Source organism: Phacochoerus africanus, chromosome 13 (assembly GCF_016906955.1).
Source record: "Phacochoerus africanus isolate WHEZ1 chromosome 13, ROS_Pafr_v1, whole genome shotgun sequence".
NCBI lineage: Eukaryota > Metazoa > Chordata > Mammalia > Artiodactyla > Suidae > Phacochoerus > Phacochoerus africanus.
Window position 1 is genome coordinate 57,169,799 of NC_062556.1, and position 23,152 is coordinate 57,192,950.

Consider the following 23,152-nt stretch of genomic DNA (forward strand, 5'->3'; position numbering starts at 1 on the left):
CTTCTTAAAACTGGGTGATAATCTGTTAAAGTCATTGCTAGGTGTGCCTTTAGACGTGCTGTGTTCTGATTCTAAACAACCTAGTTTAGCTCTTATAAATGCAAGAACATACCCTATATTAATCCCTTCTGCTTAGCCTCTCAGCAGGATAAATTTAAAGTCATCTCAATGGCCCCAAGCAATATTTTAAAAAAGAAGCATAGAAAAATCTTAATAGATCATTTGGATCATTCTGATGTCAGAAAAATAACACTCCTAAATATAGCCTTCAGTGTTTTATTTGACTCATTTTCAAATTCCGAAGTAATAGAGTTTTAATATCAGGAAGAGATGTTAATCAAGAGTAAATTTATGGAGTTATACAAAAATAGTTCAGTGAGATTTTGCTCATTATGATACTAAATTTGAGATGCTTATCATAATTTGTGCCCTAGGGGAACTGGTTTATACACAAAATTGATGAATTTGATTAAATGAGGAACAACTTAGGTTGATCATAAATAATTGTAATTGTATGAAAATTCTATAGAAGAAATAAAATGTCACAGTCAAAGAATATGATAAAATAGAAATAGTTAAAATTATATTAATATTGTCAGCATAAAGTATGAATATTCTTTCAAACATAATTTTGTTAGGAGATACATAGAGCAACCTATTTTGAACTAAAATAAACACAGAGACTAATTTGTAAATTAAAGGAAAACTTGCATTACCAGAATATATTTTTTAAAAAATACATAAGTAACCCAGGCTACTTCTGCTTAAAGTCTGAATATATAATATGGCATTTTACTGTAAATGTTGTTTTTAGAGCTTAAATATTAATAGAGATTTTCAGATACCAGCTTTTATGTACTTTATTAGAAATTTAGTCATTAAACATTTATTTATGGCTCTGTATATGGTATTGGATGATTATGAAGCTAGGTTAGTTATTTATTATAAAAGTAGATAATGTGTATTAAAAGTAGACAATGCCTACTGTCTCTTCTATATTTGTATGCATGGAAAATATATGACCGAAAGTGTTGGAGTTATTAGAGGTAGAGCACACGCTTTTTTCCTCCTATCTGAATAGATTTTAAGTCTATTACCAACGATGATGTACTATGATTTTTTTCTTAATTTAATATGTTGTTTGAAATCAAGTGTTATTTTAAGCTGATAAGAACTTTTCTTAATTACTCAGAGGAGAGGCATGGAAGTATTTGAATAAATGAGATAATATTTAGGAATATTTGCATTTTTATAAAACAATGATGGAAATAAAGGCATGATATTTAAAATAGAGAAATAATGTGATGCAGACACTATCCCATGTTAAAAGTTTAGCTGTTATCTTATAGCTATTCCTTTGAAATTAATTCCTGACGTTTTGACTGGCATATAATCTTATAACTTACTGATACAATCACTTGTTAGCTCTGTGAAATTGCACAGTCCACGTGTTTAAAAACAAACTATCAAACCAAAACACTACATTAACATTTGTTTTGTAGAAATGCCAAAAAGTTTTGTGTTCTAGTTTCAAATAAGATGGAGTAAGCATAATTCACCCTGACTCTTCCATTAAAAGAAAGTATATTTCAAGAATGGATTTCATAGCTATTCGAAGACTGAAAAGTAATTAATAGCAGACTAATTGGGGAAATTTCCAAGCAACACTGAACCAATGGTGACTTACCAATTTTTTCCTCCACTGTTTTTCTAGAGCCTGAACACTAAATAGCATAAAACACAAAAGTGAACACTGATCCATAGACGAGAGAATACACATCCTCCTTGTTTGCTTCATAGAGCAGGAAAGTGACCTTTAAAACTCACCAGGTTGAAGAAATCGCAAGGGTCACAACAAGAGACCACAGAAGCCAAAACTTTGAGGAAGAGGAAACTTTATTTTCGATTGGTGGATCTCTGATCCCAAAAGATTAGACCAAACCACTGTTGCTTTTTGTTCTCTCTCTGTAATTCTAGCACTTCGTCATGGACATGGACATGGTCACTGAAGTGTGTCAGAAAGCTGGAGACTAACACCCAGGTATCTAGACTGACAACCAAAAAAGGAGTCCCAAAGAACCCTAAAGTACTAGGAATATTGCAGAGAGGAAAGTGTATGACACAGTGACCCCTAAAGTTGTCTATCAACTCCTAGGCTTGCTCTTGAATTGAATGAAAAATGGCAAAAAAAACTCAGTAAATGAATAAGATACAAATGAGAATCAAACTGAAATACTACATACAAAATATACAATACATGAAATGAAAAATACACTGGATGGACTCAACAGCACAATGGAAATGACAGAAGTAAGAAACAGTGACCCTGATAGATCAATAGAAATTATCCACTCTGAACAACAACAACAACAACAAGTAAAAAAGAAAACATAGAACAGAAAAGATTCTTAGGAATCTACATAAAGAAACAAAAGGCTAAATATTGATGTAATATGAATTCCAATATAAAAGAAGAAAGAAGGTGGCGCTTAAAAAAACATTTAGAGGGAGTTCCCATTGTGGCTTAGCAGTAACGAACCCAACTAGTATCCATGAGGATGCTTGTTTGATCCCTGGCCTTGCTCAACGGGTTAAGGATCCAGAGTTGCCATGAGCTTCAGTGTAGGTCACTGACGCAGCTCAGATCTGGCATTGCTGTGGCTGTGGAATAGGCCAGCAGCTACAGCTCTGATTTGATGCCTAGCCTCTGAACTTCCATGTACCGTGGGTGTGGCCCTAAAAAGACAAATAAATAAAAATAAAAAACAAAAAATATTCATAAAAGTAATGGCTGAAATTTTCTGAATTTGGCTAAAGACATAAAGTAACAGGTTCAAGAGGCACAGAGAATCTTAAACAAAATAAATTCAAACAATATTATGCCAGATAGCAACTTGGAAACTTGCAATGAAAGAACAATGGGAAATGGTAAATATTTGGGTAAAATATAATAGATTATTTACCTCTGAGTTTTTATAATTCATTTGATGTTTGAAACAAAAATGATAGCACTGACTTAGTTTTGTAATGTATATAGTTATAGCATACAAAGAAAACTGACATACAGTATGTTAGATGATTGCACACTTTCTATATTTCTCATCAAATGGTAAAGTGATTGTTGTAAGCAGACTGTGTAATTTGAGTATGTATTTTTGGGACTACCATGTGTGGGTCTATCTTTGGTAAGAGGAAAGGAAAGTACTGGCATCAGTTACCCACACTGAATCTTACGGCCTATATTTTGAAACTTTATTTGAAGGCACAATAATAATTGAACACATTTGTAGGTCAGTAATATAGTTAGACTTGATTTTTAAATCAAATATAGGGAGAAGATATACATCCTTGCCAACATTTGCTGTTTGCAGACTTTTTGATAGCCTTTCTGACAAGTGCGAAGGGACTATCTTGTTGTTTTGATTTGCATGCCAGTAATAATTATCAATGTTGAGCATTTTTCCATGTTCCTGTTAGCCATTTCTATGTCTTCTTTTGGAAAACTGTCTATATTGCCTTTTTTATTGGGTTATTTTTTAATATTGAATTGTATTAATTGTTTGTAATATTTTCCAAAATTAACCTCTTGTCCATTATATCATTTGCAAAAATTTCCTGCCATTCCATAGACTGTCTTTTGGCATACATATTTCTTTTGAATGAAAGAAACAAAATTTTAAAATATTCTTTGGGCAAAAGAATTTATAAATAGATGCTTGAAATCTGGCAAGCCAGATAAATAGCATCTCCTACAGTATGTTACAGTTAATAAGCCTTATTTCTATATATCTTCCTTACATATTATATTGTCTCGATAATTTAATCTCTATAATATCTGAAATGAGGGCTTTAGATCAGATGTGCCCCAGTTTGCTTTTTGAGTCTTTGATTCCAAGTCATGGAGGCATAACGATTTTAGTTAGGAATCCAAATCAGACTGATGCTTCATTTAAACTTTGAAGGATATCTGTTTAAATAGAAGGTGATTTATATTTAAAATAATAGATGATGTGAAGCTGAAAACATAAAATGTGTCAAGGTAATAGAAGTAGTATACTAGAGCTAGCTTGTACCTACTTATAAATGCTGTTGTCTGAATCTATTCCAGTAATTTCATGTCCAGTGATGTCACTAAGTAGAATGGTATTGGTAATGGTAGAAGGATTTATAGTATGGAAAAAAAAGTGTTCCAGTATTATCTGAGCATATCACCAAAAGATGCCCAAAACAAGCAAACAAACAAACAAAATCTAACATTTGTACAGGGGAAAAATCAGATAATTAACAAATATAATGTATATGAAGTCTCCAAATATGTTTTCATATTCTAAGTAAAAATTTAAAAATAACCATAATAAAGATTATTTTTAAGAGTTAGCCTTAATCCTCGCCTCTCTTCTTCTTTCCAGTAGTCCAAAAGGAAATTCTGGGTTTCCCTGTGTAAACTTATATAGCTTTCACCTATAATAATTTTATTTTTTTTGAAACAGGCTATTCTGTGATAGATCCTTTCTCTTCTTCTCATTAAAACATTAGATCGTTGTGCTTCGACTCTAGCTCTTCCAAACACCCTTTGGTCAAGCTGCACTGCTTAGACTTATTATATCCCCATGAGATAGAGTGTATGAATTAACTTGCAAGTATCCATGATATTGCTAGATTATCATTAAGGATAAAAATTGTAAAAGACACAAGCATAGGTGGATTCACTCTTTTATATTGTTCATAACTCAGCTACAATTTCACGTTCAAATATGTGCTGAAAACTCCCTACGCAATATTCCAGGCCTTTTCAGTATAGTTTAAAAGTTTGTCACATAAAAAGCAAATTCAGAAAATTTAAACAATTTTAGTTTAAAAATAAATATCTTAATGTTGTGATTGTTGTAACAAATCATGCCTACTTTCCAACTCTGACATCTATTTACAAACAAACCAAGAAGATGAAATATTTTTATTTATTTATTTATTAATTTATATTTTGTCCATTCATGGGAAATTTCTAGGTCAGGGATCAAACCCATGTTACAGTAGCAATCTGAGCCTCAGCAGTGACAATACAAGATCCTAAACCCTCAGAGCCACCAGGAAACTCTGAAATATTTTTATTTACAATGTATCTATCATATGATTAATAAGTACATTGTATTTAGGGCACAGAAATAGGCAAAGGAGATGATCAATGAATTAAAGAACTTGCTCTCATGGGACTCAGAGTCCATGAGAAAGCAAATAAACAGTAGAGATGCATCTTTTGATAACAGTAGAGATACATTTTTTGATAATCGCCTGGATGAGCAGTGTTAGCAAAATAAGCTAAGAGTAAAGAGATACTAATTTGCTAGCAAATGACCATACATGCTGGAGTCTTCCAGCATTAAGCAGACATATTGCAACATGCTTTAAATTGCAATATCAATACATTCAGTTGGCCTTGAATTAATTGCTGTTATTAAAGAAGCTGTATAGATTTCTGTCAGTAATGTAATGAATGCTATTTGAATGGTCAAAAGATGAGTACAATTTTTGATCACAATTAAACGCATATGCTTTTAAGGCACTGTGCATCTAAAATATACTGGATGAATAAACACCATGCGAAATTGCTTTATATGATAAAATTAAAATATAATGACTATGAAAATAACTGCTGGAATCCCCGCTCTGGTGCAATGGGTTAAGAATTCTACTGCAACTGTTCAATCCCTAGCCCAGTTCAATGAGTTAAAGGATCCAGCATTCCCACAGCTGCAGTATAGGTCACAGCTGCAGCTCTGATTCAATCCCTGGACTGGGAACTTCCCTATGTGGGAATTTGGCCATTAAAAAAAAAAAAAAAAAAAAAAAAGGCAAAGAAAAGAATTACCTTTTGTAGGCCAGGGGCTATTTTGTCAAGGGTAATGTCTGAAAGCGTTATCTATGCTAAAATTTCCCAAACAGTATTTTCAGATATTAAAGCATATTAATAAGCCTTAATTGAAAATAAAATATGTTCAACATATTGATAATCTTATCCATTGAAATGGGCAAAGCTATAATGTGGACCCATCAACTGGTCAGTTAAGCCTGAGATCAACTTTCTGTTTATTTAACATAACTATATATATTTTTAAATTACTTATAAGCATGCCATTTTATGAACATGTTTGAGAAGTGCTGTTCTCATCCCAGAGACTATAAAAAGCAATTTTAGGGACGCTACTGAGTGTACTCACTTCGTGAGTTCTCTGGTTGTGCCGGTAAAATAGTAATCCGTTCAATATCCTGATTAGGAATTTGACCTAGATTCGCTTTCTCCCTTATCACCTTTATGAAAGTATATATATAAAATGTCATAAATTATATATATAGTCTTTTTAGTACTACACTCAAGGCATATGGAAGTTTCCAGGCTAGGGGTCAAACCAGAGCCACAGCTGTTAGCCTGTAACGCAGCCACAATGACCCCAGATCCAAGCCTCATCTGCGACCTACACCACAGCTCACAGCAACGATGGATGTTTAACCCACTGAGCAAGGCCAGGGATCAAACCTGCATCCTCATGGACACTGCTCAGGTTCATTACCATTGAACAACAAGAGGAACTTCTGAAATTATATTTTAATACCAATGAACATTGCTGTTAGGAAGAAAATAAGGTGCTCACTCCTCATGACAGGAAAACATTAGAAAGACACCTATGACCTCTCTTCCCACCCTTGTTCCTCCATGATTAGAAATTCTCTAACAATTTTTTAAGTTTGGGCTGAGTCACCATGCTGTACAGTAGAAAGCTGACAGAACACTGTAAGCCACGTATAATGGAAAAAAATAAAAATCATAATATAATAAATAAATAAATAAAAGAAGTTGCAGCTGCAAAAAATAAATAAAAAATAAATTGAATTCTTTTTTGAAAAAAAAAAAAAAAGATTGGGAAGAGTATGCTTTATGATGACATTTCTTTCCACTTCTCTTTTGAGACAACCATTTCCCTGCAAAGAAATGCATTCTTGGATTTCTTTCCACCATACATTAAGTTTTGCAGTGTAGGTTCAGTCACTGAGGGAAAAATAAATTAAATCCAGAGGTGTCCCAGAAAAACAGACACTCACTGTACAAAAGGTCTACATCTGCTATTGAAAGTTATTTTATTAAATGAAGCTAACATTTTGATCACTCTCTGTATTCCTTTTGTATCTTATCATTCACTCCCTAGGAGAACTCATTAAGTTTCATATCTTTAAATTTAATCTATTTCCTGATGACTTCTGCATGCTAATCTCCAGCCCTGTTTTCTCCCCAGAACTCTAGACTCATTATCCAACTATAATAGTTAGAATATATTTAACAGATAACAACCATAATGTGTCCAAAAGCAATTTTTATAATGTTTTTCAAAAAAATAAAAGCTACAATTTTCCTACAAAATTTCCTATCTCAGTTAAATGATTTTTCATTACTCCAGTTTTTCAGGAAAAAAATTCATTCTTGCCTCTAAAGATTCTTTCTCATCCATCCTATCACTTATCTAAGCAATTTATCAACAAGTCCTAAAGTTTTGTTTGTTTGTTTTTAATGTATATAAACTGCATGTTGTTACTTCTACTACTGTACCCTAAGCCAACCCACTGGCCTTTGTTCCCTGGTCCTTTTTTTTTTTTTTTTCGGGTTTTTAGGGCTGGCATATGGAGGTTCAGGCCTATGCCACAGCCACAGCAATGCGGGATCCGAGCCATGTCTGTGAGCTACACCACAGCTCAGGTCAGTGCCAGATCCTTAACCCATTGAACAAGGCCAGGGATCCAACCTGCATCCTTATGGATGCTAGTCAGATTCATTTCCACTGAGCCACGATGGAAATTCCCCTAGTCCATTTTAATAAACTCTAAGTGATGTCTCTACCTCCATTGCTGCCTTCTAACAACGCCTTCTACATGGCAGTCAGAGTGAACTATATGTTTTAACCTCCAAAAGTTTGCTATCTCAGTTTAAATCAAAGTGCATGTCCTCTCCATATACACAAATCTTTACATTATTAGGTTCCTTGTTTTTTCTTTTACCTTTTTCTTCCAACCCCTTTTCCTAAATTAATTAAGTTGTAGCTCTACCAGTCTAACTGCTAATTTCTTAAAACATATTTGGTCTTTATTCACATGCACTATCCTCATTGGCCAGTGACACTCTTGTCATCAATAAGCCACACTGATATCTGTGTTGCTTTTTTCATCAGCAATTTTGTCTACATTGAAATGCTATCTTCTCTGTTAAATTTTTTTGCACTCTATAAAATATAGCTGCCTTGTCATCTGTCTTGATCTTTCTTTAAAATTTTCCTCATAATATTTATAAATGTAAGACATTTATTGATTTGGTCTTACCCCATCACCTTTCTAAAGTGTCAGATTCTTTGAAAGCAAGAACCATGTCTTACCACAGACAAATTGTCTCAAAATGGGTCTGTCACTTAGAGTATGATGAGTATTATTAAATAGGTAAATGAATACTTGAGGAAGGAGACAGTGTTACTATTCATCAGAATAAACAATCTTTCTTTTTTTATAATTTTTTTTTTATTTTCCCACTGTACAGCAAGGGGGTCAGGTTATCCTTACATGTATACATTACAATTACATTTTTTCCCCCACCCTTTCTTCTGTTGCAACATGAGTATCTAGACAAAGTTCTCTAGAATATATAAACAACTTATACAACCCAACAGCAAAAAAAAAAAACAATCAATCAATGGAAAAATGGGCAAAAGACCTGAATAGACATTTCTCCAAACAATCTTTCAATTGTTGGAAAGTGCCCTATCTCTACCTTTTGTATTACCATAGACCAAGTTCATGGCCTCAGAACCTCTCAGATGCACTGTCACAGTCGCCCTCTAACTGGTCTCCCAGTTGTCAAATTTGGCTCATGAAATCCATCTTCACTCTGAATGAAGTGATAAATGGATGGATCAAGTACCTGAAGAATGGAACTGCAAAGCTATCACAATGTTAGCCACTTCCAAATTAAAATTTCCCATAGTGATATATTAAATGCAGCTTGATATGTGAGATCTTATATTTTTTTCTTGGCTTTTCATGATTTGGCTAATATGGCTTCATTTTATGATGTGAGGTCCTCTTTATGTACTAACAAAATGCACTTTCTTGTTTGTATGTTGCTTCATGTAGTTTGTCTTTGCGTCCATTCATATTTGTGCTCCAATTTTCCATTCATCCTTTAGTTCTCGGCTCATATTGCTTCTAAGGAATCTTTTACTTCTTCTTCTTCTTTTTTTTTTTGGCTTTTTGGCTTTTTGCCATTTCTTGAGCCGCTCCTGGGGCATATGGAGGTTCCCAGGCTAGGGATCGAATCGGAGCTGTAGCTGCTGGCATACGACAAAGCCACAGCAACGTGGGATCCGAGCTACGTCTGCGACCTACACCACAGCTCATGGAAATGCCGGATCCTCAACCCACTGAGCAAGGCCAGGGATTGAACCCGCAACCTCATGGTTCCTAGTCGGAACTCAAGCCACGACGGGAACTCCCTTCTTATTTTCAAATTACTGAAGTTATATGTATTGAACAACACAACATACTCATCACTGAGTTGGCTTTTATTCATACAATAAATAATCCTAAGAAAGAATATAGTTTATTATAAAATGGAGGTAGAAATAAGGTCATAAAGTTAGAGTGTAAGACTATAAGCCTAACTCCAGTGCGCCTAATTCCCAAATTACTTTATTCTCTGCAATACACACAGAATAGCTCTATGAAATTTCCACTACATTGTAACTTTATAAGACCTAATTTTATTCTTTATTTTATTTTCTATTTGCAGCAACATAGAGTAGCTAAGGATGATTTTAAAATGGACTTCAGTATCTCAGAGATGTGAGTAAATATTTATATTACCTCATAAAATCCTTGTCATAAAGACATAAAGATTGTCCTTAAAAGAAAAACCATGATTTTTTCAGGAAAAAAGAGCAATGATAAAGAAATGTATGTACAGGATATTAAAGTAACCATCTAAACAAGATAAAGTATAGGGTTTCTTTATAAAATGTTAAAGACATTCTGGCTATTACAAGAAAAAAAAAAGGTTGTAACATTTGTTTTCAATCCAATCTGTGACTCCATGGCTATTATTTAGCATGGCTGGGAAATTCCCTTGGAAACAAAATGGCAAATGAAATTTTCATTTTAATATTGCTCAGGAGTAGCCAAAATTAGATTGCTAATTATAGAATCACTAATTAGAAATACAGCCTCTCTATACATAAAACATGTTTTTTAAAGAAAGGCAATGCACATTTTCATTTAGAGATAAGCATTATGTAGAATATGATCCTAAGTACTATTCTGAATTTCTCCAAAGCCACATAGAATCGTTAGAAAAAAAATAAAAAATTAGGAAGGGATATTTGGCTTAAGCTATTTTGCTATTTAGCAGAAGCATCATACTAGCTCTCGGCATATTGAAAAGTCTTCTCCCTTGGTGGAAGTCATTTAAATCCTTGAAAAAAGTACATTTCAATTTTGGGGTTTTATAATTAGCTTTGCATTATATACACATTTTCAGTAATCAAATCCTAACTCTTGGTACAGAACATCAATTTGTTTAGAAAGCATTGTTTATAGCAAATATATCCCTTTAGACAATGCATAACTTGAGCAACATACCCAAACAGGCAAGAATAGTCTGTAGGGAAATTTAAAGCTTTTTTGTTCTTAGAACCATGACATTATAATACCATGCTTTGTGCAATACTGATTTATAATTTATGTTATCTGTCTTTTTCTTAAAATTTAATTGAGAGTGAACTCTTGGGATAATGTTTAACTTATTTTAGATGTGTATTAAAATGCTCAGCTCCAGCATGTATAAAGTATTTTGATAATAACTTTACCTCAAGCTATACTAACTATTAATCCTAAATTCATGTTCATGTTCAGAATGCATATTTCACATATATAGTATTTATATAAAATTGCAAAATAAATGAGTAAAAATGAATACCTACATAAGCAACATCCCAAACTACGAACCACAAGAAATTATTATTTTAATGCCATTTTTAAAGAGGCCACTTATTGGAAGACTATAAGAAAAAAATCAGCTAAGATTTGAAATAAATAAAATATAACTCTAGGAGGAGCTGTATGACTATAAAGTAGAGGATAGGAAGTTACTTTCCTTTCATTATTATTTAATAAGAAAAAAAGTTTATATCTCAAAATAGTTGAAAATAACTTGATTTCCTTATTTTATTTTATCTGTAAAGTCTGATTAAATTACCATCCTTATAACTTGGGGGAACAAAGATGATACAAACAGTATTAAAATACATAGGTTGTTACTAAAGTTATATTGAATTTTAGTTGTGATTTATATTCAAATTTTAACATACTATAGACAAATTTATTTTATTTTCTACTAGTGGGAAGAAGACCCTGAGGTTAATTAACTGAGGATCTAAATCTTTTGATTTCTTTTCTTGTTTTAATCTTAACTATATTTACTACATTCAAAACTTTCTTTCTCAAACATACATTAAGTCAGATAAATATGTGCTCTAACTTTTAATCAAGTGAAGAAACATAGTTATCGAGAGAACACACTTAATAGCATAGTTTATAAAGTTTATGGTTGACAGACATGCTCATCTCTGACATTCTATTACCAATAAGTAGACTGGATCTGCACTTGGCAATTGATTCAAATAGAATAGATGGTGTCCCAACTTTATGCAGAAGGAAAATTTGCATTTTTGTAGGAAAAGGCCATAAAGTCTTTTTTTTTTTGAAACATTGTTAAATATAAATCTGCAACTCACTATAATTGCACGTGTTTTCCTAATTCATTTTAAAAAATGAGACGTGTGTGTATTTTGTTTTTCATAGCTTTTATTAGTTTACTTAAGATCATAGTGATGTGAACTATTTTCTGTTGGCCTCAAAATTATCCTCAATAGCAAGTATTGGGTGAGAATGGACTTCTTCCTCCCACATCTGAGATATGTAAAATCTTGCTCTTGACACTTAACAGATATAAAATTACAGTAACTGTGATATTATAACATATTCTGTTACGTATTTAATTAAAAAGCACCAGTTTACTAGCTACCAAGTTTTAGGTATCTTGGATTCATAGTTTAATTAGGCACATTTTCTATCTCCTTAACTGCCCATGTCTTTTGACAGAAGCACACATACAACTGAACAGCTAAGCCAGCTCTTATCCAAAGTATTTTGTAAATGTCTGCAGGATTCATAAAACACATGATTAATATGATATTTTAGAAGTTTTGATATATTAAGATGAGATTTTTGAATTTTATTACTTGGTCTCTTTCCTTATAAAAATGTATGTGAATTTCTCCTGTTTTGGAGTGATCATTTTACAACTGGTCTAGCTTTTTAAGGGCCTCAAACTTACTGTAAGAACCTATTATTTTTTGACTACACAGAAATATATAATATGTGATTACTACTTTGCAGATTTAAAGGATTTAAAAATTGAACAATAAAAATACTGAAGAAGGCCCAAAATACATGATAGTCATTCTAAGCTGGTTTATTCAAGAGTAAGAGGATGTTTGAAATATTATGTATTGACTATTCAAAATATGCCATGAACTCTATTAGCTCCTTCATATGTTCAATTTTCAAAACAATCTTAGAATATATTACTATTCCCTTTTAGCATGTAATATTATATAACCTGTACAAGATTGTATGGCCAGTAACCTGACTAAGTGGGTCTTGGATATAGGTTCGTGTGACTCCAAATAGTTTTTAATTTTTCGGTAATACTACTGGCCATTTGCAAACATACATTTTTGAAAATGGTAAAATAATTTCACCTAATTCCTTAGAGTTTTGCTATTTCCTCCATTCAACATTTGTGTACTCAGCATCTACAATCTTTAACAAACTGTGCAAAGCACTTAGGGTTCTGCAGTAAACAAGACAGAAATTGTTTCTGCCCTTATAGGTCTCATGAGAAAAGCAGGAACAAAGAATGAACACACAATTATGTGTTTTTAGTGATTGTGTTAAGCAGTATAATAGAGAGGTATGTAGCATCCTGAGTCTCTATAGAACACAGATCAGATTGGTCCATTAAAGAAAGGAATGATTTTCTGATTTAAAAATGATTAATATGAACCCTAAGTTATAAGAAGGTATAAAAGGGTGACAGGATATTTTAAGTAGATGTAGGCAGAATAACGGCTCCCCAATGATCACCACGACTTACTCTCTGGAGCCTCTAAATATATATTATATTATGTGGAAATATTTGTAGATGTGATTAAGTTAAGAATCCTAAATTAAGGAAAATCCTCAAAAAGAAGAGCAATGATGTGGGTGAGGTAGAATGGGACTAACTCAAACCAATGATAAAAATGTAGTATAAATATTTTATAAATAAAGCTGTATGATATTGACACAGAAAAGACTGCCAGAAAAACACAACAGCCCAGATCCAGAATTAGACTGAACAGTTAGTATATGATAAAGGCGCTATTTCAAATCTATGTGGAAAACAACATTTTCTAATAAAAAAATGTGGGGACAATAGGTATTAGTCACTTAGAAAAAATGAAATTTGTATTGTACTTCATAAAACACATCATAAAAACGCTAAGTGATTGGAGATCCAAAGCTTAAAAAGAAATATCAAAATAAACAAGATATAGAAGGAGAAATGAGTGACTTCATTTATATATGGAAAATGAAGAAAGTTTTTTAACTAGGATTCAAAACCTAGTAAAAATTAATAATTGATAAATGCAACTAAAGCATTGTTAAAATATATATGTGTATATGCTCCTCACATTTTATGTATATATAATTATGTACATGTTTAATGTATAGGCAATATATCCATCTATAAATAATGCTAAATTAAAGACTGAATATTGACAGAGAAGTTTTAAAATAGTCGTAAATAGAATTACCTACATCTACGATGTGCTGCCGACACCTAATCACATTGTCTTTTTATTATATGTAAAATTTCAAAGAAATTTCAGTACAAAATCTTTTATAGGTACTTTGGACAAAAACGTACGTAGTATGTTTAAAAGAAATCATAAATTAAATTATTTGAGCCCTAATCATTTGTTCCTCATTTATAAATATGGAACAATCATAATCATATGTATATCTTGTTTTTTGCTTTCATTCACCTAGATTTATTTATTTTTCTCATTTATTTACATATGTTTTTTTCTCTACTATACAGGATGGTGACCCAGTTACACTTAAATGTATACATTCTTTTTTCTCACATTACTTGTTCCATCATAAGTGACTAGACAGAGTTCCCAGTGCTACACAGCAGGATCCCATTGCTAATCCATCTCAAAGGCAATAGTCTGCATCTATTTACCCCAAGCTTCCAGTCCCTCCCACTCCCTCCCCTTCCCCTTTGGCAACCACAAGTCTGTTCTCCAAGTCCATGATTTTCTTTTCTGTGGAGTTTCCCTTGTGCCACATATTAAATTCCAGATATAAGTGATATCATATGGTATTTGTCTTTCTCTTTCTGACTTAACTTCATTCAGTATGAGAGTCTCTAGTCCCACCCATGTTGCTGCAAATAGCATTTTGTTCTTTATGGCTGAGTAATATTCCATTGTGTTCCTAATCCAATCATGTGTCGATGGACATTAGGGTTGTTTCCATGTCCTGGCTGTTGTGAATAGTGCTTCAATGAACATGCGGGGGCATGTGTCGTTTACAAGGAAAGTTTTGTCCAGATATACGCCCAAGAGTGGGATTGCTGGGTCATATGGTAGTTCTATGCATAGTTTTCTAAGACGCCTCCATACTGTTCTCCATAGTGGTTGTACCAGTTTACACTACCACCAGCAGTGCAGGAGGGTTCCCTTTTCTCCACACCCCCTCCAGCATTTGTTATTTGTAGACTTATCAATGATGGCCATTCTAACTGGTGTGAGGTGGTGTTTCATGGTAGTTTTGATTTGCATTTCTCTAATAATCAGGGATGTTGAGCATTTCCTCATGTGCTTTTTGGCCATCTGCATTATCTTCCTTGGAGAAAAGTCTTTTCAGGTTCTTTGCCCATTTTTCAATTGAGTTGTTGGCTTTTTTGCTGTTGAGTTGTAGAAGTTGCTTGTATATTTTAGAGATTAGGCCCTTGTCAGTTGCATCATTTGAACTATTTTCTCACAGTCTGTAAGTTGTCTTTTTGTTTTCTTTTTGGTTTCCTTTGCTGTGCAAAACTTGTCAATTTGAGTAGGTCCCATGGGTTTATTTTTTCTTTTATTTCAAGTTGCTTTGGGAGACTGACCTGAGAAAATATTTGTAAGGTTGATGTCAGAGAATGTTTTGCCTATGTTCTCTTCCAGGAATTTGATGGTGTCTTGTCTTATATTTCAGTCTTTCAGCTATTTTGAGTTCATTTTCGTGCATGGTGTGAGGGTGTGTTCTAGTTTCATTGATTTGCATTCAGCTGTCCAGGTTTCCCATCAATTCTTGCTGAATAGACTGTCTTTTTCCCACTTTATATTCTTGCCTCCTTTGTCAAAGATTAATTGACCAAAGGTCTCTGGGTTTATTTCTGGATTCTCTATTCTGTTCTATTGGTCTGTATGTCTGTTTTGGTACCAGTACCACACTGTCTTGATGACTGTGGCTTTGTAATATTTCCTGAAGTCTGGGAGAGAGATGCCTCCTGCTTTGTTTTTGTTCTTCAGAATTGCTTTGGCAATTCTGGGTCTTTTGTGGTGTGTGTATCTTGATAGCTATGGGAATTAAGCATGATTTATTTCTTGTTTTTCTCAGAAACGTATTCTTTTTAGACTTGACCCTATTTCCTACACATCTCCCTGACATTTGATGGCCCATCCCCAAACATTCTGGGAAGAGGATTCTTTGATTTTCTATATATGAGTTGCAAAGTTTAAATCTATCAATGGAAACACTGACTGCCATTCAGATGTGAGAAATGGGTAAAACTAGAATAAAAAAAAGGGAATTAACAATGAAGAGAATAGAATAGGAAAGAGAGTTGTTGGTTTACAAACTGGCCCCTGTACATAGAGGGTAAGAACAGATCTAAGAAAGAGGCAGACCCAACCCACTGGTAGGTAGCATGTTTAATAAGCAAAGGAACTTGTATACATGGCTTGTTTTGGTCCAGTGAAAGTAGCTCTCCCTGGCTACACATCAGAATCTTAAAATTTACGTAGAGATCTTAACTGGGTTCACTCACATATGCAGGCCAGATGATCTCAAGAACACATGACTCAAGGCTGCTTCCTTCCAGCTATGGGAACTAGGCACTGAATGTTGCTTCCAAGGACAAGATATAAGGATACTCCAATTGCCCAGATACAGATTCCAGATCAGCCTATATCCATGTCCTCTCCTAGACCTCCTCCCCTCCTTCCAACAAGAGCGCACACACAAGAAGGAACAGGAATGATTGAGCAAGCTCATGCTTTTAAGCTGTTGTCTGCATTTTTTCCAAAACCACATTTTTCCCTACTGTGTGGCTGAACCATACTGACTCCATTTTGTCAGCCCCATCTTAGGTCCATAGTCCTACCCTCTCCCCTTTCTGCATGACTGAGCTTTAGCCTACTCACAAGGAACACACTGAAGCCAGAAAAGGTCCCTATCAACTTTTATCCTTGCCTTCATCTGATATAAAACCTGTAAGAGTGCCTTCTGCTGGCACAGATGGTTAATGGTTATGAGATCCCTGGCAGAGAGGAAAAACTGGTTCCCATTGGTGCAGACATGCTTATTCCTAGTGGTTAGGTTCTATTTTCAGCTTTGGTCCCTTTAAATTGCCCTGGACCCCTTTCTATGGTGTTACACGCAGCTGCAAATGCCTCTGGATCATTTTCTGCCTGAGCCTACCTGTATGTAAGTTACCTACAATAAACTTCACAATTGAACTTTATGGAGTGCTTGCTTTGTTTTTTGGTCTCAAAGTTCTTTCTTTCAAAGGATATTATTCAATATCTCTACCTCCCAATAGTCCACTGAGTTCCAAATGTCAGCTGAGGACCTTTATAATAAATTCCCTAAATACTTAAGCTAGCATAGGTTAATAAGTCTGCCATGTACAATCACAAATACCCTTACTTATTCAGTTATTGTAGAGATCAAATAAAAGCACCTCATAAACTATAAAGCCCTATATAAATATATGGTATTATTATCACAATGACATAATACTTCCCTCATGTTGACTCAGTACTTACAAATGTCTTTTTCACCTTTATTCAGAGATTTTTAATGACTAATAAAATTCAATTACTAGTTAAAAGACATAATGATATTACTCAGTGAATTTTCAGATCCAGGGGAAAAAGTTCAGCTATGAATGGATTTGAAGGCTGAGAATCTCATTATAGCACTTTATGAATAAAAGTGAGATTTAAATGTTTTTGTTTTATCACGATTACAAAGCTTTGAAAGAGCTGCATATACTCTTTATGACTATGTATAAACCAAAACTGTTTTAAATAAATTATCACATTAATTTTAAAATATCATGCTAAGAAAAAGGAACATATTGAACCCAGTAATGGACAATAAGGAAGATTTTGCAAACTTGGAGAATACACTGGTACTATAGAGGATTTTGGAAAGCTAACTTATTAAACAACGGCTTTACAAGCCAGTAATACTTGATATATTTTCATATGTTAATTTTTTCTGTTACTGTAGCAGAAATAAAAAACAAAACACTTACATTCAAAATATGCATACCATTCTTGACTTTTTGGTTTCCATAATGCAAACAGATTTTACCATAAGCCTTAAAAATTCTATCCTGCTAGTTTTTCTTCCTTTACATCCAATTCCTGCTTCTCTTTCAAGGATTAATACCCTATTCTTTCTTCTTACAACTCTAATTCCCCCAACTACCCCCAAATAAAAAGAAAAACAAATGCCCCTACATGTTCTATTTCTCTTCTTTTTTTACAGTTTACCTTCAATTTCTTTCCTACTCAATGAATTTTATTACATTTATAGTTGTACAATGATCATCATAACCAAATTTTATAGCATTTCTATCCCAAACTCACAGTGCATCGCCCCACCCCCCATATTTCTCTTAAAAAATATTCAAACTGACATAAAAAAAAAGTAGGCCAGGAGTTCCCATTGTGGCTCAGTAGGTTATGGACCTGATGTTGTTTCTATGAGGATATATGTTTGATCCCTGGCCTTCAGCATTGGCTCAAGCTGTCTTGTAAGTCATACATGCAGCTCAGATCTGGGGTTGCTATGGCTGAGGCACAGGCCTTAGCTGCAACTCCAATTCAACCACTAGCCAGGAAATTTCCATAGGCTGCAGGGGTGGCCACAAAAAAAAAAAAAATAAATAAGTAGACCACACACATTTGTAGAGTGTGATTTCTATTTTAATTCCTTGTATTTTATTTGAGGGAGTACATGAATATGGTAATGTGTATTTGTTGTTTCTAGTTCAAAACATACTATCTCCCACTTCTCCCAATGTTATCCATTTATGATAATAAAGTTCTTATTTAAAGAGATTCTGAACCTATTCTACTTTAATAGATCATTTTGGAAATAGTAGGCTCTTTTTGTAAACAATCTGCAACAATACCATGGTAATTCATTAAATCAAATCCACTTAATTTCTTTTCTGCATATTATATGACCACAAAATACTTCAGGAGACATGTTGAAAGGTAAAAAAAATCAGATTGATCTCTACTGTATTCAAAAGGTAGGGCATAATGAAGCAAACATATTCTGGGATTCCCCAATTACAGAGAATATAAATGCCCTCTTTTCTTCAAAAAAAAAAGTTTGAGTGGAATTTCACTCAACTACTAATGCGAATGAAGGGACCACCATGACTAACTACCATTTATTGAGTGCTTATTATATACGATAGGTACCAATATATTCTGGATATTGTTTTAAAGAGTAGCTTTCCAAATCTTTCCATCACCTTGGAGTTCTGGTGAGCTCATTCCAGTTTGATTGTTGAGATGATTTCTCTCATACTTTGATATGTCTTTGTCACTCAGTCTCCAAAATATGAATAACAAAAAATAAGAATAATTATCTAGATCAAGGCTTAAAAGTTAACAGTTTTTTCTGGTTCTTTCCTTTGTATATAGTTCCAACATTCCCTGATCTTCAAAAAAAAAGACTTTTTTCAGAACAATGAGTAGCTTTTCTCCAAGTTTTTTATTCCACACTTTCCTCTTTAGACCATCCCTAAGATGATTTTATTACAATGTAAGTTTTCCTTTTATGTTTAATGTTTAATATTCCCTTTCAAAAGCTTAATTAATGGTTTCCTATTTCAAGTTCTAGTTCTAAAGTCTTTTCATCTTGAGTCTCACTGTTTTTTCTTTAGTTCTTAAAGCCAGAGTGGCTTTTTTTTTCATCTTTATTCTTGATTTTTGCTGAAATCTGTTTGAGTATAAGGTAAAGTTCAGCAGAGAATCATTAAACTTTGACGGAATTTACGTAATGTTTGTAGGTGCAAAAGAGAAATTATATCTATTTTAGAGTCAAACCAAGGAAGTACATAGAGTTGGAACATATGAAAGATAAAAACAGAGAAATTGCAAAATCATAATTGAACAAGTATGGGTTTGAGATACATTTTGGATTGATAATTGGAACTTAATCCTTGTGTGGGAATACTCTACCATAAAAGGTGGAAACTGGGAGTTCCTGTCGTGTCTCAATGGTTAACCAACCCAACTGGTATCCATGAGGACAGGGGTTCAATCCCTGGCCTTGCTCAGTGGGTTAAGGATCCAGTGTTGCTGTGAGCTGCTGGGTAGACCACAGACATGGCTCAGATCCTACATTGCTGTGGCTGTGGTGTAGGCCAGCAGCTGTAGCTCTGATTGGCCCCCTAGCCTGGAAACTTCCATAAGCTGAGGGTGTGGCCCTAAAAAGACAAAAGACAAAAAAAAAAGGTGGAAACTGGCAAACTTTCTTTTTTTTTTCTTTTTGTCTTTTTACTATTTCTTGGGCCGCCCCTGCGGCATGTGGAGGTTCCCAGGCTAGGGGTCCAATCGGAGCCATAGCCACCGGCCTATGCCAGAGCCACAGCAACGCGGGATCCGAGCCGCGTCTGCAACCTACACCACAGCTCATGGCAACGCCGGATCGTTAACCCACTGAGCAAGGGCAGGGACCGAACCTGTAACCTCATGGTTCCTAGTCGGATTCGTTAACCACTGCGCCACGATGGGAACTCCTGGCAAACTTTAAGAAAGTGTGAATTGCAGTCATAAAGTGTGAATTGCAGTCATAGTCACAGACAGAATTAATTATATAATTTCTGGGACCCGGCACAAAATGAAAAGAAAGGACTCCTTATTTAAAAATTATTAATAAATTAAGATGTCAATATCAGAGCTTTGAACTAAGTGCAAGCCCTTCTAAAAAGGGGATCATGTGTGACTACATAAGAGGCATTCCCCTGAGGCTGGCAGGAGACTAGTAATCATTGTCATTCAGATATGCCTATGGGATCTCTGACCTTTGTTCCCAGTACTGTGGCTGGAAATGTATCATTGCATTCTCAGTGAGCTCATATGTCCAATGGGGTCCTCTTGGCAATGACTGAGTAAGTCAGAGTCACCAACCTGGCTTGTTTCCTGGGAGATATGTTGCATTGCTAACTGTTGATTTTGGCTTAAGTACTCAACATTGTCCTTGCCATTAACTTTCTTAGTACTGTACTTCTGTCAAAGATTTTTTCCCCCTATCTAATGCTTTTTACTTCCCCCTTTCCACCACAGGATTCAGACCTTCATTATGGTCTGAGGGCTTTCCTGATCTTCTCCATTTCTTTTCCATTCTATCTAACCCCAAAAACCTCTTCTATGTATAATTCCTCATTGGTGTAAGCTTCTTAGAAACCCAGAATAAAATAAATGGTGCCAGTAGTGACCTGTATTCTGAGACCACTTAATTACCACCTGATGGGCAAACATAATGATATCCAGAGTAGTGTGAGTGTGTATGTGGCACTTCAGTTGCTAAAGAATTCACTATAGGTGCCCTGGGAAATTGCTGCAGATGTAGGAAATGCCCTTGCAGATGTATTTTAAAAGTGTGAAAGGTAGCATGAGTGGCTAGTTATTGCTGACACTCCCTAGAGGTATAATGAGTAACTTAAGACCATTAGTAGTAAATTAAAAACAATGTTTTAAAGTCAACATGCTTATTTTTTAGATTATAAGTAAGTCCTTTCAGTGAAAAGATGAACATAGTTGAGCAGAAAACAGAACATCTAGCAATTAGAGGTACAGAATTAGTAGGTATTAAATACTCAACCAAGACAAACTTAGTCAAAAATGGGACTATGCCAGGCATTGGATACTGAGGATCCTGTATCAAGAGGGTGAGCATATAAAAATAGGTAACTAAAAATTCATTATTTCAGAGAACTTTCTAGGGATATGGGATTTAACGACCTGGCAAAGGTCCTAGGAGATGGATCAAACTCTATTAGGGTGGCTCTGAGAGAGCTGGAGAAATTGATGACTAATGCTGAGCAGAGTAGAAATGGTTGTTACTCTGTCTGCAAGTGGAGGAAGGAAGAGAAAGCCTGAGGGAAGTGGGCAAGCTGAAATCAAAATATTCTATGAGGTCAAGAAAACTGCCCAAGTGTTGTATTCTATTGGAAAGGAAAAAGGACACAGCATTCATCAAGGCTGTCAAGAATGACTTGGTGAAAAAGGGCTAGATTTCTAGGAATTTTGGTGATGGCTCTCTATCTCAGGCTGGGCATGACATCAGAGTAATGATAATGGTGCTCAGTCAATATCCATGGAGCCCCAAACCAACAGGGGCCAGATGACAGCACATAAGTGTGAAACCAGAAGGCTGCAATTGCTCTAATGAATAGCAAGACTGCAGGGGCACACAATGGGGCTTCACCAGCAAGGAATTTTATGGATAGTTAATAAAACATCATGTCCCTTGGAATAGTCAACAGTGGTGCCAGAAGAGGCAGCTGCAATTGGTTACCTCAATAAAAATTCATGACACTTGCTCAGTCCCAAGCTCTTACCCAACTTGCATTTCTGGAATCTATTCACTGATAAGGTTAAAAATTCTTAAGAGGAAGTATGCCAAAACTGCATAGCAAGTTTACACCATACTGATTCCTTCAGCTTTTATCCTAAAGAACCTATGGCCATTCACTCAGTTTATTGTACAGTGAAAAAAGGAGAATAATCTGATATACAGAGAACTAGTGAACACAGGGTTCTGTGAGGGCATGGATACCCAGAAACACAGTGTGTCAGTATGGACCTCCTGTTAGAGGCAGCTTATGGGGACCAAGTAATAAATAGCATCATGGTAAACACTGGATTCACTGCGTTAATGGACACATCCACTAGTAATCTTCCCCAACCAGGATGTACAAGTAACATCTACTGACCTGACAGTTGGAATAACTTTCACATTACATCCTCAGCTGTGCGGGTTAGAGCTAACACAAAGGAAAAGGCTGGTCAAAACCTCTGAAACTGCCAAGTTTTGCAAAGCAATATTTGATTTACTTTGTTAGGAAAATGAAGGTAATAACCTAGATGCAAAGGGAGAGGAAGATACTCTGATCCAGCAAAAAGTGACAGAGGTAGAATAAAGATAAGTCGAAAATTAAGTTTTAACATATATCTTTAACAGCTGTGTCTGCTTCAAAGGATTAGAGGAACAACAAGGGAAATTAAACATTAAAGAAAGATTAAAAGTATATCTAATTGCTACAGTAGAAGAGGAGGCAAGTAAGGAATGTTTATGCAGTCAATGATGTACTGCAAGTTATTCATGACCTGGGTGAGTACATGTAGTTTCTTGTTGGATGCATAAGGTTACAGAACTTGGAAGAATCAATAAAGCAGCTTCAGTTCAGAAATCTGTTAATGATGATTCTCCAGCTGGTATAAATGTTGAAAGAAGGAAGTTTTTCCAAAAGCCTGGATTTACAGACCTAAGGAACTCAGGAGGAGAAGAGAGTGGAAGACAGACACCCAATAAAATACATTCCAAATATTGCCTTGAGTTTCTCCTGAGATTAAAGCAATGCAGACAGAAAAGCATGAGATGGGATTAGGGTAAAACTAATAATGTTAACTATGGCTTGTACTCAATTTTGAGTGGC